This window comes from Carcharhinus amblyrhynchos, chromosome 1 (assembly GCF_965287045.1).
Source record: "Carcharhinus amblyrhynchos chromosome 1, sCarAmb.v2.hapA, whole genome shotgun sequence".
Lineage (NCBI taxonomy): Eukaryota > Metazoa > Chordata > Chondrichthyes > Carcharhiniformes > Carcharhinidae > Carcharhinus > Carcharhinus amblyrhynchos.
This window is the reverse complement of record NC_137324.1, coordinates 100,644,367-100,666,518: the sequence shown is the minus strand read 5'-3', so window position 1 is coordinate 100,666,518 and position 22,152 is coordinate 100,644,367.

Below are 22,152 nucleotides of genomic sequence, written 5' to 3'. Positions count from 1 at the left end.
GATAACCCCCACAATAATATTGGCAATGTCCACTGCTCCTGATTAGCTGACAATTCTCTAAGTCACCATTCCCACCTTACTGGGGCCTTAATTCAGCGAGAGATCCTGATTTTGCCCAGATAAGTATCCGATTACCTGCTAACTGTTTTCAGCATCTGGACAAAAGTGACATGGAGTTCCCACTGGGTTCTTCAACTGATGGGCGAGATCCACATTCCACTCAGTAAATTCAGCGCAGTATTTTGAATGTCTTATCTGTTGGTACTGCAGCCCTAAAAATACTCTCACAATTGAGATTAAGCACCCAGATGCAGGTTCAAATCAATTGTACCACGATTCAAGAAAACAAAATGTAGAAAATTGACCCTCTACAACTTGTAGCCTGTGTGGACTTTCTTAACTAATGTCCCCGTAATAATTAGGTCATTGGAGCCATTACACTGTCTATAACATAGAAATCATAGAATCATAGAAAACCTACAGAGCAGAAGGACACCATTCGGCCCTTCAAGTCTACACTGATAACAAACCCACCTTGGCCTTACCCCCATTACCCACACATTTAGCCTATTAATCCCTCTAAACGTACACATCCCAGGATACTAACGGGCAATTTAGCATGACCAATCAACCTAACCCGCACATGTTTGGAGATAATACAATGACATATACTTGTTTTCGTTATCTCTGATTTTCTAAACAAAATCTATTTGAGTGTAGGGTATTTCACACACCATAGAAGCAATTCTATAATCTATTCCTCTGGCTTCTGGAACCCATCAAGCAATTTCATTTGGGTTCTACCATCCCACCATCCTCTCACAATCCAATATGTTTTTCCATCTGAGAAATCATGGGGCCCAGTTTGCGATGTGAGATTGCGATGGAAGGGCTGCACTGTGGGATTGTCATTTTTCCTTTGTGAAACCAAAGCCCAGGACATCTCTCACGAACAGAAACATTTCCTTGCTGCTGGGGGAGTGTTTTAGTGGGCCTGTGTCAGGATGTGGCATTTCACTGCCACCTCAATGCTGTCATTTAATGGCTATTGACTATTCTGATTGATTATATTTTTAGAATGGTGCAAAGTGCAACAATTACAAAGGCCTTGGAGATGGCAGTGAGCAGGCTATTGGATTCAAAAATCAGTAAGTCAGATATGGAAAGGATTGAGTTGGGTAATTTCAAAAAGATCATTTTTAAAACTAGATGTATTTTGAAAAGAATTGAAATTCTTGCTGGTGCACATTGTACTTAACCAAAGAATTGTCAGTCATATGTTTGAAGCATAATCCCCTTCAAGACCAATGACATGAAAGAACAACCCAAACAGGAAAACCTGATGAACAACATTTCATCTTTTGAAACTTTTATTGTGGCAATTAAACTGTAATCAATATAGATTAAACATAAACTAACAGACAAATAATATTCCATAGAAACTATAAAATAATACTTTAGGCCAATACAACAAAGGTAGCTTTCACAAGTTTATTCAGTAGTCCCTTCATCATATATGGCATTAATCTCAGCTGCAGGGGTCAACAAAGCATTGTTCTCCCTAAGTAGGGTTTCAGCTCCTTCCTCTGCTTAACCTTCAATGGCAGTACCATGGCTGAATCCTCATTATCAACCTCCGTTGGAGTTATCATTAACCAGATGTTGAATTGAGTCAGCCATATAAATACTGTTGGACAACCTATCCCAAATGTTGAATAAACATGACTGCACTGTAAATTGCTTTAGATAAAGACTTTGGGCAAAGGGGTGTATTGTATAAATGTCTAGCATAGAAATGGTTAATGGGGGATTGGATACAATCACAACCACAGCGTGAGTTAAAATAACACATGATTCAAGTCCAGAAGGTCATGAGGTACAGCTGCAATATGACCTCTTGGCTCCAAAACTCAATCCCTCTACCAATAAAAGCTAACACACCTTACGCCTTCTTAACAACCCTATCAACCTGGGTGCCAACTTTCAGGGATCTATGCACACGGACACCGAGATTTCTCTGCTCAACCACACTACCAAGTATTTTACCATTAGCCCAGTACTCTAAGTTCCTGTTACTCCTTTCAAAGTGAATCACCTCACATTTTTCCACATTAAACTCCATTTGCCATCTCTCAGCCCAGCTCTGCAGCTTATCTATGTCCCTCTGTAACCTGCAACATCCTTCCATGCTGTCCACAACTCCACTGACTTTAGCGTCATCCACAAATTTACTAACACATCCTTCTACAACCTCATCCAAGTCATTTATTAAAAATGATTAACAGCAGTGGCCCCAAAACAGATCCTTGCGGTACACCACTAGTAACTGAACTCCAGTATGAACATTTCCCATCAACCACCACCCTCTGTCTTCTTGCAGCTAGCCAATTTCTGATCCAAACCGCTAAATCACCCCCAATCCCATGCCTCTGTATCTTCTGCAATAACTTACCGTGGGGAACCTTATCAAATGCTTTACTGAAATCCCATATACACCACATCAACTGCCTTACCCTCATCCACCTTTTTGGGCACCTTCTCAAAGAATTCAATAAGGTTTGTGAGGCACATTCTTCTTAGAGTGAAGGGCAAGTCTGGTAGAAATAGGGAACCCTCGATGACTCAGAATATTGAGGCCCTGGTCAAGAAAAAGAAGGAGGCATATGACATGCATAGGCAGCTGGGATTAAGTGAATCCCTTGAAGAATATGGGGGTTGTCGAAATATAGTTAAGAGAGAAATCAAGAGAGAAAAAAGGGGACATGAGATTGTTTTGGTAGATAAGACAAAGGAGAATTCAAAGGGCTTCTACAAATACAGTAAGGCCAAAAGAGTAACTGGGGAGAGAGTAGAACCACTTAAGGATCAATAAAGTCAGCTATCTGCAGATCCACAAGAGATGGGTGAGATCCTAAATGAATATTTCTCATCAGTATTTATGTTGAAAAAAGCTTGGATGTTAGGAAACTTGGGGACATAAATAGTGATGTTTTGAGGAGTGTAAGTATTACAGAGAAGGAGGTGCTGGAAGTCTTAAAGTGCACCAAGGTAGATAAATCCCCGGAACCTGATGAACTGTATCCCAGGACATTGTGGGAGGCTAGGGAGGAAATTGCATGTCCCCTAGCAGAGATATTTGAATCATCGATAGTCACAGGTGAGGTCCCTGAAGATCGGACGATGGCAAATGTTGTGCCTTTGTTTAAAAAAGGGCTGCAGGGAAAAGCCTGGAAACTGCATTTGTGGTGGGTAAGTTGTTGGAAGGTATTTTGCGAGACTGGATCTACAGGCATTTACAGACAAAAGGACTAATTAGGGGCAGTCAACATGGCTTTGTGAATGGAAAATCATGTCTCACAAATTTGATTGAGTTTTTTGAAGGGGTAACCAAGATGGTAGATGAAAGCAGCGCAGTTGATGTTTTCTATACGGACTTTAGCAAGGCCTTTGACAAGGTACCACATGGTAGGCTATTGCATAACACTAAATCTCACGGGATCCAGGATGAGGTAGCTAAATAGATACAAAACTGGCTTGATGACAGAAGCCAGAAGGTGGTTGTAGAGGGCTGGTTTTCAAACTGGAAACCTGTGACCAGCGGTGTGCCTCAGGGGTAAGTGCTGGGTCCACTGTTATTTGTCATTTATATTAATGATTTGAATGAGAATATAGGAAGCATGGTTGGTAAGTTTGCAGATGACACCGAGATTGATGGCATAGTGGACAGTAAAGGTTATCTCTGATTGCAATAGGATCTTGATCAATTGGGCTGACGAATGGTAGATGGAGTTTAATTTAGATAAATGCTAGGTGATGCATTTTAGTGGATTGAACCTGGGCAGGACTTACTCAGTTAATGGTAGGGCACTGGGGAGAGTTACAGGACAAAAAGATATAGGGGTACAGATTCATAGCTCCTTGAAAGTGGAGTCACAGATGGACAGAGTGGTGAAGGAGGCATTCGGCATGCTTGGTTTCATTGGTCAGAACACTGAATACAGGAGTTGGGGTGTCTTGTTGAAGTTATACAAGACATTGGTAAGCCCACACTTGGAATATTGTGTACAGTTCTGGTCACCCTATTATAGAAGGAATATTATTAAACTAGAAAGAGTGCAGAAAAGATTTACTAGGATGGTACCAGGACTTGATGGTTTGTGTTATAAGTAGAGGTTTGATAGATTGGGACTTTTTTCTGGAGCATAGAAGGCTGAGGGGTGATCTTCCAGAGGTCAATAAAATAATGAAGGGCATAGTTCAGCTAAATAGTAAATATGTTTTCCCAAAGGTAGGAGAGTCTAGAAGTAGAGGGCATAGGTTTAAGGTGAGAGGGGAGAGATACAAAAGTATTCAGAGGGGCAATTTTTTCACATAGAGGATGATGAGTGTCTGGAACAAGCTGCCAGAAGTAGAGTCATAGAGGTTTACAACATGGAAACAGGCCCTTCGGCCCAACTTGTCCATGCTGCCCTTTTTTTGTTAAAACCTCTAAGCTAATCCCAATTGCCCGCATTTGGCCCTCATCCCTCTATAGCCATCATACCCATGTAACTATCTAAACGCTTTTTAAATGACAAAATTGTACCAGCCTCTACTACTATCTCTGGCAGCTTGTTCCAGACAGTCACCACCTTCTGTGTGAAAAAATTGCTTCTATGGACACTTTTGTATCTCTCCCCCTTCACTTTAAACCTTTGCCCTCTAGTTTTAGACTCCCCTAGTTTTGGGAAAAGATATTGACAATCTAGCTAATCTATGCCCTTCATTATTTTATAGACCTCTGTAAGATCACCCCTCAGCCTTCTATGGTCCAGAAAAAAAATTCCCAGTCTATCAAGCCTGTCCTTATAACTCAAACCGTCAAGTCATGGTAGCATCCTAGTAAATCTTTTCTGCACTCTTTCTAGTTTAATAATATCCTTTCTATAATAGGGTGACCAGAATTGCACACAGTATTCCAAGTGTGGCCTTACCAATGTCTTGTACAACTTTAACAAGACATTCCAGTTCCTGTATTCAATGTTCTGACCGATGAAACCAAGCATACTGAATGCCTTATTCACCACTCTGTCCACCTGTGACTCCACTTTCAAGGAGCTATGAACATGTACCCCTAGATTTCTTTGTTCTGTAACTCTCTCCAGCTGAGTAAGTTCTGCCGTGGTTCAATCTACCAAAATGCATCACCACACATTTGTCGAAATTAAACTCCATCTGCCATTCATCAGCCCACTGGCCCAACTGATCAAGATCCTGTTGCAATTGGAGATAACTTTCTTCACTGTCCACTATGCCACAAATCTTAGTGTCATCTGCAAACTTACTAACCATGCCTCCTATATTCTGATCCAAATCATTAATATAAATGACAAATGGCAGTGGACACAGCACTGATTCCTGAGGCACATCACTGGTCACAGGCCTCCAGTTTGAAAAACAATTTTCTACAACCACCAACAGAAGCCAATTTTGTATCCATTTAGAACTTTACCCTGGATCCCATGGGATTTGACTTTACGCGACAACCTATCATGCATTAGTAGTCGAGGCGGGTAAAATTTTGTCTTTTAAAAAGTATTTAGACAGTTACCTGAGTAAGATGGATATAGAGGGGTATGGGCCAAATGCAAGAAATTGGAAGGCGGCATGGATAAGTTGGGCCAAAGGGTCTGTTTCCATACTGTAAACCTCTATGACTCTATGACATAGGCTGTTAATTGATGGAACTCATCAGGCAATGTATGTTTTCTTTCCAAAAGATGTACTAAAATCAGTAAAAGTTTAACAAATGCTTATTGAAGTTCACTCAGTATAAATAACACTAAACATTTTCTAAACCATTAAACCAAATTAACTATTGCTTCTTAGAATATTGGCTGTTTGCAATGAGATGTTAGTTCGCTACTGTTATACTTTGTACAAACAGAAGACCAATTTGAACAGAATTTGGTGCCAGAAATGTGTATTTCTTCAGTTTAAATACTACCCTCTGGGCAATTACAAGGTTTAACAAGTTTTTTCTTTGTTTGGCAGGATGTAGTTGATGCCACATTAAATATGTCTTTCCAATTAATTAGCAGTTTTCAAGTAACAGAAATTTCAATGCATTTTGAATAAAGGTATTCATAGTGAAATATCTTCCTTTGTGCTGATATTATGGCCTGGAATTTGGCTGCTAGCTTGGGTGTGCAGAGTTGGGATGTTTTCCAGCTCTGCAAAAACGAGCCAGGAAGAGGATATTCAGAAGTTGGGACTAGTTTCTGAGGGTGGGTATTTGATTAGAAGCCAGGCCTGTCATCTCTGGAATGAGGTGGAGATGCTGGCGTTGGACTGGGGGAAGCTGTGAGACTTCTTACTGTATTTATCCCTGGAATTAGTGCAGAGGCTGCCAGTGGTGGAGGCAGGCTAGGCAGAAGGTTTGCCTCTGTACACCTAAGTGAAAGATTGAAAAAGGACAATAAAACACAATGGGCCCAATTTTACCATTTTGATTCTAAGTGCTGAATCGGGGAGTGCTTCAGATCTGACTTTTAGACTGTTCTGTGGCGCTTCCGTACGCACTCTGCCTGAAAAAAGAACAACAATTCTGAATTGTGCTGCAGAAGCCGTGGGCAGGCCTATCAGACCCAAAACACTACTTCTCCAATCAGAGCCTTTAACTGCGCATGCGCAGTAAAAAAGATAGAAAAACGCTCCCCTGCCACATCTCTCCCAGGCCCAGCAATGCCTCCCCCTGTCCCCCACAGACATTGCCCCACCCCTACAACACAACTGTCCCTCTTATTCCTCCACGCACCCCCCCCCAACCGATTGCAGGCCCCTGTCTCCCCTTCTCTCCCACCAATCACACGTAGAGTGGCAGCAAACCCTCTCCACCGCCACCAGAGAGCCATCTGATCTTCCTCCCTCCTCCCCACCACCAGAGAGCGATCTGACCCCCTCCCCACCACCATCACCACCACCGAACTGAGTCAGAGAGCCACCAGAAGCTCTGAACTTACCTCTTCAGAAGTTGGAGCACCCAAATTGGACTTTTGCGGACCATATCTGTTTCACGCTGAATATGGACAGGTAAATGCGGTGGTAAAAGGGGAAATGCTGATAAGTTTGTGCATCCAGCTCATTAACTCAATTTAAAAGCATGCAAATACATTTAAATTGATGTCTCGCAAGTTTCAGGTGCGTGGCTGATGGTGGCCATTTTAGGCCCTTGGCAAAGAGGTGATGGGCGTGGAGGCAGTCGCGGATCATGCTACTCGCCTCATGCCCGACCTTACCAAGTTTTCATGCCCAAAAACGGGCACAACATGATGGTAAATTCAGGCCCAATGACTGGAATTTTCTGGCCATTCACTCTGGCTGAATTCTGTGGTCCCAATACAGTCAACAGAAATTTGACTAAGCGCCAAATTCCCTGCACTCACTTGCAGTGGCAGTGGGACATGATCAACCAGAGAATTCCGTTCAAAACATCCGTTCCGCTCTCCCCCAACCAACCCCTTATATTCCCCATACCAATCCATGTCAGCTGCCAACGTTGTACCCACCACATGGACTCCATATCTTCCATGCCAACCTATGCCGCTGTAATCATACCCTCCATGGTCCCACATACATCATATTCCACTCTGCATCCCTCTACCCACCCTGTCACGCTTTATACATCTTATATAACATAAAACTCCTTTAATCACTTTCCACAGCCCCTCATTTTCTCCATGCAATCCGATACACTCTACCCATCATATCTTGCCCTTACCCCTTCCATGCCAACTCATTAGGGTAAACCTCAAGAGCCATGAAAACATAAAATAAAATTGTCTATTGATGACAGCACTATTAAAGAAAAATTATTGATTAAAATAAAAACAGAAAATGCCGGAAAATCTCAGCAGGTCTGACAGCATCTGTGGAGAGAGGATAGAGCCAACATTTCAAGTCTGGATAACCCTTCATCAGAGCAACTCTCTCTCTATAAAGACGCTGTCGGACCTGCTGAGATTTTCTAGCATTTTCTGTTTTGTTTCCGATTCCAGCATCTGCAGTATTTTACCTTTATATTGATTAAAATAAATTCAATACATTGAAAATCGTCTAACTAATCTCTTATGAAACAAACAGTTAACTTAAATATTAAATCTCTTATGAAAACAAATACTTATATTCTACAATCACTTGGAACTGTCAATCAAACTCAGCACTTAAAAGTCATCCCACTGTGATACTGTTTGGTTGTGAAATCAGCCATGCAGCACAAATCCTATAATAATAGACCCCAGGCTTATGTCAGCAGACATAAACTTCTAAGTCCCAGTAGAGTTAAATCCCTTAACACTTTTGATGGTTCCAATGAGCTTTGACAGTTCCAATGAATTTTGACCATTCTTTGGTAGCCTTTGAATGCTTTGACAGCTTTGAAAACTCTTTGACAACATGCCAGTCCTTTGACAGCTTGATAGTTCTTTGATAACGTTTACAGTTCTTTGGCAGTTTGACAGTTCTTTGAAAGCTTAAACTGTTCCAATGAGTTTATCTACTTTATACATACATTTACGTCAAATTTTAACAATCCCAAAGGTTACCTGAATTCTCCCAAAAGGGTTCTTTACCTCTTTAAAATGTTACCCTCGCCATCTAAACAAATCCACCTGCTCCTACCAGGTCTACTTTCCATACTTCACTTTTCAGACACATACTCTCACCAAAATCAAATAAATAGAGACAGCTGCTGATTTATGAGAGCAACTGCCTTCATGAACCACAGAACTACAGACATTCAATTTCCTCCTCCACCTCCCGCCCCCTGTGAAAATTCTAGAGACCAGGTTCGGGGGCAGGACTTCAAGATCCTGGCCTTTGCTAGCATTTTTGAGCAGATGGAGTCTTGCCTTTTGCATTAAATTTCTGGCCAATATGCAATCAATCCTTCCAACATTGTCAAAGGAAATGAAGATTTTGTCTTGTCTGAATGTCAGAGGCTTCCTTATAACTTCATTTAAATACAGTGGAATGCTTACATATATGGAAAGGAAATTCAGTGGAGATAATTGGTATCTACACACTCTGATGGTGAAAATGGGCATCACCTGCCCATTTTGGAACCTGACCAACTCTCATTTACACTGACTTCAGTTGGATTAAAAATATTGCTAGCTGAACAATGGGAGGATAATCCATTCTGCCAGTTCACCCGTCAAACTGACAGTGAAATTCACTCCAGAGGAATGCTACAGTCATCTAGCTAACTCGTGTACACCTGGACTAATTCATCACATATGACCAGAATTTATTAAGATTATGTGAAGCAACATGTCTAGTGCACTAATATTATCTCAGCATTGTGTATACTACAACATACTACTCCACATGACATGATATAAAGGACTAACATTTGTTTTATAATGTATAACTGAACCATAAAGAGTATCCACATATATATATTATGTAAGTGGTGGAAGAATGGCTGTACATTTGTAACATTCTTTTTATAATTTGCAAAACAAATGTATATGTAAGAATAACATACATTGACTATTTTATAGTTGACTTGCAATTCTGTCTGTGTAATATGGAATTAGCATGCCATATATATGTAAAGCCTGGAAAATGACAAATGCTGTATATTGTAGACAGAAAAAGAAACAACTGTGTATATGTTATAGGGAAATAAGATTACTCCTATATTATGAGTCAAAGGGGATACACTGTTTATATTCGCAGAACTAACATATTAAAGGGCAATCCAATATTCATTTAATTGCATGGAAACCTTACGTCTTAGGTATATTCAAGGGAAACAAGAAGTTTATTCCTATTAAAGGGAAATTGCACCAATTACTGACTAGGTTAGAGCTGGCACTAATATGTCTGTAATTCTCAGCGCACTCAATTTATACTAGTTCTGCAAATTTAAGTTTGCTTTATGAAATGGTGCTCATTATTGTTGTCAAGCTGAACAGCAGGGAGCCAAGCCTGCAATTGCATTGTAGAGTATAAACTTCCACTTCTTCCTCCTGCATTTATTCAAGTGTGAGCTTTATATCAGCTTTTTGAACAGGCCTCATGTCAGTGCCCCAGGGTTTAATCTTGGGAGTTAAGCATCTGCGTATGTTTTAGTCAGATAATTTCACTGAGTATTGTGTCTTGTGGTATGTGAACTAACAAAGAGCAGATCTGCCTACAGGTTTGATTCTGGCAGGGATAAAGAGGGTCACCTTCATTTTGAGTTACCAAACCAAATGTAATATCACGGGGTTTGGATTATAAATAGCTACCAAATAAACGGCAATTGGATCAGATCATAGGGCTAAATCTTTTCTGACAAGGAAATTGGTGGGCTCCTCTCCAGAGAAACAAGTTGATTTTCTCTCCAGATCTTGTGACACTCTGCCAAAGAAAGTCAAAGGGGTATGTTTCATACTGTCATATGGGGGGGCCTAAACATGTTGACAAAACCCAGCTGCACAGAGATCGGGATGCCATCTTTAAAGATTACCCCAATCATAACCTGAGTAAGAACATAAGAACATAAGAAATAGGAGCAGGAGTTGGCCATCTAGACCTTTGAGTCTGCCCCGCCATTCAATAAGATCATGGCTGATCTGAAGTGGATCAGTTCCACTTTCCCACTTTCTTCCCATAACCCTTAATTCCCCTGTCTATCAAAAACCTATCTACCCGTGATTTAAATATATTCAGCGAGGTAGCCTCCACCACTTCAATGGGCAGAGAATTCCAGAGACTCACCACCCTTTGAGTGAAGAAGTTCCTCCTCAACTCTGATCTAAACTGACCCCACCCCCTTATTTTGAGGCTGTGCCCTCTAGTTCTGCTATCCTTTCTAAGTGGGAAGAATCTCTCTACCTCTACCCTATCTAGCCCCTTCATTATCTTATATGTCTCGATAAGATCCCCCCTCAGCCTTCTAAACTCCAACGAGTACAGACCCAGTCTATTCAATCTCTCCTCATAGGCTAACCCCCTCATCTCCTGTATCAGCCTAGCGAACCTTCTCTGCACTCCCTCCAAGGCCAATATATCCTTGCGCAAATGCGGTGACCAAAGCTGCACACAATACTCCAGTTGCGGCCTCACCAGTACCCTGTACAGTTGCAGCAAGACCTCCCGGCTTTTATATTCTATCCCCCTCGCTATAAAGGCCAACATTCCATTCGTCTTCTTGATCACCTGCTGCACCTGCAGGCTGGGTTTTTGCGATTCGTGCACAAGGACCCCCAGGTCCCTCTGCACCGTAGCATGCTGCAGCTTTTCGCCTTTTAAATAATAATCCCTCCTACTATTATTTCTACCAAAGTGGATAACCTCACATTTGCTAACATTAGACTCCATCTGCCAGGTCCTCACCCACTCACTCAGCCTATCCAGATCTCTCTGCAGGCTTTCCGCGCCTTCCACGCAATTTGCTTTTCCACTCATCTTTGTGTCATCAGTAAATTTCGTTACCCTACACTCAGCCCCCTCTCCAAATCGTCTATGTAAATGGTAAACAGTTGAGGCCCCAGCACCGATCCCTGCGGCACTCCACTAGTCACCAACTGCCAACCAGAATAGCACCCATTGATTCCAACTCTCTGCTTCCTATTAGACAACCAATCCTCTAGCCACACCAACACCTTACCCCCAATTCCATGCACCCTAACCTTTTGCAGCAACCTTTTGTGAGGCACCTTATCAAATGCCTTCTGGAAATCTAAAAACACCACATCGACCAGATCCCCCCGTCTACCACACTAGTCACATCCTCATAGAAATCCAATAAATTCGTTAAACACGACTTCCCCTTCACGAATCCGTGCTGCGTCTGCTTGATCAAACTGTTCTTTTCTAGGTGCCTCGATATTTCTTCTTTGATGACGAATTCTCGCATTTTTCCAACTACGGACATTAAACTAACCGGCCTATATTCCCTGCCTTTTGTCTGCTACCTTTTTTAAACAGCAGCATAATATTAGCCGTTTTCCAATCTTCTGGCACCTCTCCAGAGTCCAGAAAATTTTGATAAATAATTACTAAGGCATCCGCTATCACCTCTGCCATTTCTTTCAGAACCCTGGGATACATTCCATCCGGTCCCGGGGACTTGTCTACCTTCAGTCCCATTAGTCTATCAAGCACTAACTCTCTAGTGACAGTAACCACATTAAGGACCTCATCTCCTACCATCGTTCTATCTTTAATATTCGGCAAGCTATTTGTGTCCTCCTCCGTGAAGACCGACACAAAAAACTTATTTAAAGCCTCAGCCATTTCCTCATTACCCACCGCTAAATTCGCCATCTCGTCCTCCAAGGGTCCAACATTCACTCTAGCCAGTCTCTTCTTCTTTATATATTTGTAAAAACTTTTACTATCATTTTTTATATTTAGAGCTAGTTTAGCTTCATACTATATCTTTCCTTTCTTTATCGCTTTCTTAGTCATTCTTTGGGGGGGGTAGTAAACCTCCCCCCAACCCACCACAGAGGTCTCATGGGCTACAAACCTCCACCACTGATTAAAGTTAGCACTTCTCAAGCCCACCCCAATCATTGGCTCCTTCTCCCCCTGCCACCATTCATCAGCCCCATCTCCTACCCCCTCCCACGCAAGATAATCAACCCTGTTTCCCACTGGCTCAATCATTGACCCCTTCTTCTCTTTCCCTAGTCATTGGCCCCTTCCTTCCCTGCCCACCCACAGTCTGTGCCAGCACTCATCTCCACACCCCCACCACCTCTCCAACGGCCATCGCCAGCATCCCTAGCTCCATTGTCCACTTCCGACCACCACTGTGACCAGTGGTGTTCCACAGGGCTCTGTGCTGGGACCTCTGCTGTTTATGATATATATAAATGATTTGGAAGAAGATGTAGCTCAGTAAGTTTGCGGACAACACAAGGATGGCTGGACTTGTGGATAGTGATGAACATTGTGACAGAATACAGCAGGATATAGATAGGCTGGAAAATTGGCTGGAGAAATGGCAGTTGGAATTTAATCCAGATAAATGCAAAGTGATACATTTCAGTAGATGTAATGCCGGGGGAGCTATACAATAAATGGCAGAACCATCAGGATAATAGACACACAGAGGGACTTGGGTGTGCAAGTCCACAGATCCCTAAAGGTGGCAGCACAGGTGTAGAGGGTGGTGAAGAAGGCATAGGGCATGCTTGCCTTTATTGGACGGGGCATAGAGTATAAAAGTTGGCATGTGATGTTGCAGATATATAGAATGTTGGTTAGGCCACATTTGGAATACTGCATCCTGTTCTGGTCGCCACACTACCAGAAGGACATGGAGGCTTTGGAGAGAGTACTGAAAAGGTTTACCAGGATGTTGCCTGGTGTGGAGAGTCTTAGCTATGAGGAGAAATTGGGCAAACTGGGGTTGTTCTCCCTGGAAAGACAGAGGATGAGGGGTGACCTAATAGAGGTGTATAAAATTATGAAGGGCATAGATAGGGTGAACAGTGGGAAGCTTTTTCCCAGGTCGAAGGTGACGAACATAAGGGGTCACAAGTTCAAGGTGAGGGGGGCAAGGTTCAACACAGATATCAGAGGGATGTATTTTACACAGAGGGTGGGGGGGGGGGGGGGGGGGTGCCTGGAATGCACTGCCGAGCAAGGTGGTTGAGGCGGACACGCTGGGATCATTTAAGACTTATCTAGATAGCCACATGAACAGACTGGGGATGGAGGAATACAAACGAATGGTCTAGTTGGGCACATGAGTGGTGCAGGCTTGGAGGGCTGAAGGGCCTGTTCCTGTGCTGTATTACTCTTTGTTCTTTGACCACCATCACTTCTAAATGAATCCCCCCTCATCCAATGAGGCTCCCAAAGGGGTCCACCCCTTGGCACAAGTTGGCAGTGCCAGGTTGGCATGGGCATGGGGCCAAACTGGCAGTGTCAACCTGTGCCAAGAGGCAGTGCCAGGGGGCAGTGCCAGTAACTGTCTGGCCATTTCTCTCTCCCCCAGGGGCTATACTTACCCCAGGGAGAATCCCATGACAGAGTCACATCATTGTGGTATCAATATAGAGTGGAAGGACATGAACTTGACGGTGAGGTGTAGGGAAGATCCAAAAGCGCGCCCTTGCCGGCAAAAATTGTGACTCCCTGATCTTGAGCCCGCCGGTATCTGCACGGACGGTGAATGCAGACTCAAGATTGCCCCCATAATTTCGAAGTTCAGCAGTTCAAACATCAGCAATGTTAATCCGTGATTCTCAATAAAGGATGTGTGGTTATACACCTCCCTCTGCAGTTTGAATCGTTTGAGGATAACTAGAATCAATCCATCACTGGGCAAATTGAGTTTGGTGCAGTGTAATAAGATGTTTTGGTCAATCAAACAGTCTTCAAACTTTTTGCTTGTTAACTATTTTAGAATAAATGGAATTAGTTTAAATTCCATTTCTAGAAATAGAATGCAGGTTAGAAAGTATTTGGAAGAGAAAATCTCAACACAGGACATTGCTCTGAAATTTGTTTTCTCTGTTTTGTACTGATCAAGTGTCAGTATATTTCTCTAATAACTATCTACAAACTGAGATGTTGTTGATTTTACAGAAACTTGGCTGGAAGATTGACAGGATTGGTAACTAAACATTCCAGGACGTAGATGCTTCAGGCACGAGTGTGTGTGTGTGTGTGGGGGGGGGGGGGGGGGGGGGGTGGTAGTGGCGGGGGTGTGGTTTGTGGGGGAGGTAGTGGTAGTACTGATCAAGGAGAATATCCTAGCTGTACTGAGGGAGGACACCTCAGAGGGTTCAGGCAGCAAGACAATATGGTAGAGCTCAGGAATAGGAAGGTTGTATTCACAACAACCAGCAGAGGATAGAGGAGCAGATATGCAGACAGATTTTGGAGAGATGCAAAAACAACAGCGTTGTTGTGGTGGGTGATTTTAACTTTTCCTATATTGACTGGGACTCACTTACTGGTAGGGGCTTGGAGGGGGCAGAATTTGTAAGGAGCATCTTTACTGAATACTGAGGGAGGCAAGGGTGGAAATTGCTGGCCCCTGACAAAAATATTTGAATCCCATTGACTACAGATGAAGTTCCAGAGGACTGGAGGATAGCCAATTTTGTTCCATTGTTTAAGAAGGGCAGCAGGGATAATCCAGCAAATTATAGGCTGGTGAGCTTTACGTCAGTAGTCGGTAAATTATTGGAAAAGATTCTTAGGGACAATTGAGCTATAATTATTTATTTACATATGTGAATGAGCTGCCAATTTCCGCACCCACCCACTTACTATCATCCATTTTCATTTTATGTGGCTGAGCTCGCAGTTGGGTAGGAAGGTGGTGGAATTGGCACCCATTTTGTTTTATGTTGCTTCTGCCAAAAACACACTCAATGGTGGCATGTAAAATTCAGCACATGAACTCATTCTGAAAGCTACTTTTACCAGTTTGATTTGTCCAATCTATATGACGATTAAAATCGCCCATGCTTATAGAAGTGCCCTTCTTATGATCCCTCATTATTCCTGCATAAATAAACTGTCCGATAATGCAGCTACTATTTAGGGACCAATAAACAACTCCCACCAGCGACTTCTTTCCCTTGCAGGTCTGTATTTCCAACAAAACTGATTTTACATGTTGACTTTCCTCGCAAAGAACATTTCTCATTATTGTACTCGATTCATCCTTTGAAACAGAGCTACCTCATCTCCTCTTCCTTCATCCAATCCTTCCTAAATCATAACTCCCTTTGCATTTTTAGTTCCCAGCCTTGGTCACCTTCCACCCACATCTCTGTAATGATTAGCACATCATTTCTAGTTATTTCAATTTGTGCTACCAACCATCCATCTTGTTATGAATGCTGTGTATATTCAGATAAAGAGCCTTTAATCTGTTCTTTAACACTTTTTCCCTGTTTGCTGGTGTGCTGTTACGTTTGTGTACCGTTTCTGTTGTATTCTGGTTATTAGTGCCCATATTGCCATGCAGCGCTATTGCCTTGCCCTTTCACATTAACCTCCTAAAGCTCCTAATATGTGAACCACTCACCCGCTCCCCCTCTTCCACCCACAGTATTTTTGCTCCCCACTTCCACAGTACTGGTGTCAGTGGTACTGGCACTGCCCGCTTTGCCTTTACCTCTACATCTTCATCCGTCTCTGAATTCACTTTCAAGTACTCTGAAGAATCACTGTGCCCATCCTGTCGTCCTCTGACAGGTCCAAGTTCAGTGGCTGTGCAATGTTATGCAGAGTGTAGCATATCACAGCCCTGCTGGAGACCAGGGCTGGTATATTTTGCTCAGATATGGGAAGTACATCATCAGCATGCTTCAGGTTTGTTTCAAAGCACAACTACACTCATATGACATTCATCATAGCACTCCTAGACCTCATTTGATGGGTTCGTCATTGATATCATGTAATGTTTTATGTGGGTAACCCTTGTCTTCAAGCAAACAGTCTGCTCCAAGGTGCCAAAACAACAGGAAGGTTTGACTGCTGCAGACTGAAAGCATCATGGCGGTGCCCAGGAATTTTGCAAACAACTGCATCAAGATATTTTTGTAGCTGCAAAACAAGCTGCAGATTCATGGAATGGGAGCAGTTGGAGATTCAGTGGGCAGGGCTTTCTGGCCACATTTGCCCTGAAACCAGAAAATCCTACCCAAGTTAACAGACTTTTCCATGGTCCACCCTTCGCCCACTACAATTCCTGGGTTGAATGGGAAAATTCACCCCAATATCTCCCCAAAACTGTGGGAAGCCGGTAAAAGCCATAAACCCAAGCTCTTGTTCATTCTGATTGGTCTTCATCATCAAAGGCAAAAACCTGAGTCAGGAACCAGGAGTGGAGTGTCATTGAGAAGTAGTGAATAGGGAGAAATCCTGAAGGGGAGAGGGGGCAGGGAGAGGTCCTAATTCTGTTAAAATGAGAGGAGCAGAGACATAAGGTTACAAATAGGGAAACAGCTGCAGGTAGCAGACTTTGACTGGAAGTTTTCCATCCCATTGTGCCCATTTTCGGATGCGATGTGGTCGTAAAATGGGGTGTAAAGCTATTAGTGCAATTGGCGCCAGTTTTCGTGACCGGTGCCACTTTACGAGTGCCAGATTTCTGGCACAGTCAGCCTCTTGCCATAAATGGGTGAAAGGCAGGTTAATTTATTGAAATTTATTTAAAGAAGCATTTACATGCCATTAGTGAACCCGGTCCTCAATCATCGAGACTCGCCTGCCTTTATAACCGGGAAAGGCGAGAAATAGACATGCTTCCGACTTGGATTTACCGATGGAGCTGGAGGTCACTGAGGCTCCCTAGGGAGGCCGAGGGCAAGGGGGAGGTGTTTCTTGGGCAATGCCAGACTGGCACCAGGGCAATGCCCCCGGGGCAGTGCTGAGATGGGGCTAATGGGGGGAGGGACCAGTATGGGAGGGGTCAGTGGGTAGGGCTAATGGGGGGAGGGGGCTACTGCCACTCTGCAGCGATCTATGGGGGAGAGAGTGGGAGAGGGGGCCCGTTATGACTCTGCAGCAATTGGTATGGGGAGGGTAGAGGGGCTGTGATCAGTGGGGGAGGAAGAGAGTCTGCAATTGGTCTGGCCGAAGGAAGCAGGGGTTCACCTACAGCCATGGGCCCCTGCAATTGCAGGGGGGAGCTGCTTCAGACTGTCTGCACTAGCCGGGGTCTGACTGCTCTCTCTTTGTCTGTTAGACCCCTGCTACTAATAATGTGCATCTGCAGCATTAGAGGACTGCGCATGCGCACTACCTCCCTCTGCAGGCTTTCGGGTGCATTAAGCCCCATCCAAAGGCTCGCTCAGAATTTTGCAGTCAGAGTGAGTATGAGGGAGGGGTCCTAAAAACACGCCAAAAAGACAGATCTGAAACTCTCCCAGTTTAAAGTCCACCAGCACTTAGAAAAAAAAGGTAAAATACCACCCTGTAAGTGAAGAGAGCTCAAGGAAAGCTTTAATAATCGAAGAGAGTTCACAAAAAGCCCTGAAGATACAAGAAAGCAGCCAAAGGTTGATAACTCCATGCTGCAGGCTATTGTGGCAAAGGTAACCCTTTGAAGCAATTGTGCACTCCACAGTGTGGCTGGAGATCTGAAATTGTGCTTGTGAGCTAGTGTTTGAGTGTACGCTCAGAAATCCAGGGGAATTAAATCTCGGGACATGAAATTGAAACCCTACGAGGTAAGCCACCATTTCCAGGATGTGTGGGAAACTTGTGGACCCAAAAATAAAGTTGTTGAATAATTACTCTGTGTAAAGTGGCAATTTGCCTCTCTGGAAGGGGTTGTTCTGGCCCATGGTCTGATTTGATATCCCATAACAGAAAAATTGGAAGAAGAGTTACAAAGAGTAATTTATTATTTAAGTAATTCACATACTGTATAAAATCCTGACACAAAATTTATGTGAACCATGATATTACATTAATAGCTCTGATGTCGTCCCTGGCATAATCATTATTATCTACACAGCCAATGCAAGAGTATTAGGCAATCTCGGTGAACATCTGCCTTGCACCTCTCCCACAATTAACTTTCAAAATTGAAAATTGTGCGTTAGTATGAATAAAAATTCTGGATTTATAATTAAAGATTTTTTTCTGTAAAAAGAAAAATATTGTGATACTAATGGTATGTTCTCATTGTTGTACACTTTCACAGGTATCTACTAGAAGAAACTTTATAATGTGGAATAAGGCTCATATGATGTAATATTATGTGTTTCTGCAATAGCTACTGGATGATTTTATATGCAATTTACATAATCAATAATTATTATTTTAGAATGGGCTATGTAAAATGACATTCTTTGATGTTTATTGCTTTGCAGTTTAGGAATAGTGAGGTAGATATACAAATTTGTGAAAACTGTCACCTAAACAAAATGAGGAATACAAATGAGAAATACAATATGAAATTCTGAGAAAGATTGCAATCTGAAAGATTTCCCAATGGGAAAGATACAGGGAAATCTATACATATGTCAATTTATGTAGATGCATATCAGTAGATTTAGACCTGCCCTACCCGCTGCTGAAACTTGTTCGTTCACTTCTGTAGTTTCATGAATAATTCATTCAGTTTTTTACCAACCTTCAAAATTTGTCACACTCATGACCATTCAGTTTGACATGGCATTGCACTGGCTATGCTTCCTTGCATGACATAATGATTTTATTTTCCTTTACTAGTGGTGTTTAAAGATGAAGTGTATTGTTTTTCTATTTTTTCTTGTTGGCTGTGATTTTTCATTTCCTTTGTTAAGCCTGTTCAGTCTTGCAATTACATCCAGTCAGCTTTACCTATATTATTTACTCTCTAACATTTACATTTATACATTTGCAGTTGATGTAAGTACTTCAATGTTTCCAAGTGTGATTGATAAGATAAAAAGTTTCAAGGGCCCAATTCATCTTAGTCACCAAAGTTTTAGCTGTCTGTACAGATTATCAAGTAATATGAGACGTGGGTGAATTGCAATGAAAAGTGGCTTCAAATCTGAAGGTACTCTGAAGCATTTTATAAATCTGCTCGATGATAGATTTGTAAAGTAATGAAGCATGAAACGTTGCAATCATAGTATGTTATAAATCTAATATTGATCAGCATTAAAATCCCTGACCTCAGTTGTCCTTACTTTTACATCAACTTTCTGGACATTCAACCTTGATTATGCATCCTAATCTAATCAATAACACGCTATTTATTTTCTGCATCCCACTGGTTTTGCTTTTTCAACACTTTCTTTATATTCGTGAGCCTCCAGTATGACCCAATAGGGTAAACTTTGAATGTGTTATTTGCATTTAGGAACACTTTTAAAATAAGAAGGTGATTTTAATATGTAGTACCTGATAGTAATATAAAAAACAAAGTGCGTAACTGCCAAGTATATTTAGGTATTTGCAAAATGTCAGCAATTCTTTTGACTAAACACCAGTCATTCATCAGTCCGGCACTCATACATATTCACTGTATATATACATTTTACAGCCAATTATTCTATGATTCCCACTGGACAGCAGATATGCTTATTGGTGTTATAGTTTTCAAATGTACTTATGTCAGGTGTTATATACCATCATGACAATCAATCACAAAATCATTTCTCTGTTGTGATATAATTAGAATTTTTATACCTTCTTTTATAATTTCCACAATTAATTAGTAATGCTTACGAGAACAATTCTATCAATATCTACCTGAACTTTGCAAACTACATTAGAAAATATAGAATCGCCTATAGAATAACAGAAAAGTTTATGATATTGTTCACATCTGAATTCCAACAAACGCCATTTAACAGAGGGACAGTTATAAATATCTGGTCAGAAGATCAACCCATAACTATTTGCTCTACTGATTTACTTAGCTATCTACATAGCGAAGATCATTTAAGAAGCAAAGTAAAAAACACATTTCCACAGAGGCCAATTCCTGCAAAATCCATTGTTATTTTCTAATACAAGTTATTTATGTGGTTTCTATGAGCTACGCTGTCACAATTGGCTAGTGACCAACTAAACATCTCCAATATCCTAGTGGAGTATTGACATAAATATGCACAATCATCCATAAAATGCTTAGAGATGATCACAGCATAGCTGATGTGATTGCATCTAAAGATGCTTTTTATCTGCTGGAATCAGTGGGAGCATACTGTGGCATCGAGTATACATGCAGAAGCCCCACTTTAGGTGCAAATCTGGACTCACAGGTCCCATACTGTAAGAACTTCTGTTTATTTTGCTCTTGGATGGTGGAGGAGCAGAATTGACAAATTCTGGGTTCACCCCACCCACCCACCCCCTCCTGCCCTTCCACAATGAACAATATTTTGCACTCTTTTAGTGATGCCCAGATGAATTCTTTTTGAGGTTGATGTACATTTGGAGTTCCAGACACCATTATAATACTGGATCTTCCCCAGGTCTCCATATCTGGATGTCATTTGCCTTGCTAGCATTAGATGAAGGCTCCACCCATTACATTAGAGGAAAAACTTTCTCTCTTTGCCTTTCTTGACCTGTCTGCAGTCCTTAATATTGTTGACAACACCATCCTCCCTTAATGCATCTCCTCTATTGTACATGGTGTGGAATTGCTCTCACCTGGTTCCATTCTCATCTATCTGATCATAGCCAGAGAATGACTTGCAACAGCTTCTGTTCCTGCTTCTGCACTGTTACCCCTGGTGTCCCCCAAGGATCTACGCTTGACTCCTTCCTATTTCTCATTTATATGCTGTCCCTTCTCAAGATAATCTGAAGGCGTGGCATTAGTATTCATGTGTACTGTGATAACACCTAGCTCTACCTCACTACTGCCTCTCTTTAATCCTCTCTGTTGTTAAATGATTAAACCACTCATCCAACATCTAGTGCTAGAAAGCAGAAATTTCTTCCAGTTAAACATTGGGAAGACTGAAGTTTTGTTTTCGCTCTCTACTACACATTCCATTCCCTAGTCGCCAACTTCATCCCTCTCTCTGGAAAGAGTCTGAGACTAAACTAGTCTGTTCACAACTTTGATCTTGAGATGAACGTCTGACATCATATCCATATCATCAAGATCCATAACTGGAATAACTATTGATCTTAATATTTTCCTGACTTTTCCAGAATCCCACTGGGAATCCAACTATAAGTGGTACAACTGAATAATTTTCTTCCATACATCTGCCAATAGTTTGGATAAAAGGGAGCAGATGTTAAGGCTTACACACCATTGTTGTGTATACTGTTATGAGCAGCGCAGATGAGGTTCTCCAAGACTTGTTGATTTGGGCAAAACCCCTCGATTTGTCACTGTCCAGCTGGGATATCCCAAAGTGTTACAAAAGTAGTTGTGGATTGACTGGCTCTATGGCCAGAATTCTCTACATGCCCCGCTACCACTGTCAGCAAGAACGGAGAATTAGCGCTCAGCCAAAACTCCGTTCATTGCAGTGGGACGGGATAATCCCAGCCTTAAAAGAGCCCCCCACCCGCATAATCCCAGCCGTGGGCAAGGTCAGAGAATTCCAGCCTATGTCTTTATTCAACCAAGCCGCTGCTGGTAGCAACAAAGGTTTAATTTAACAAGTTTTCTTTTCCCTTGGAAACCGTTCCCAGACCCAATAGTTATGTTTAAAAAGGAACCAATTTATCCAGGCT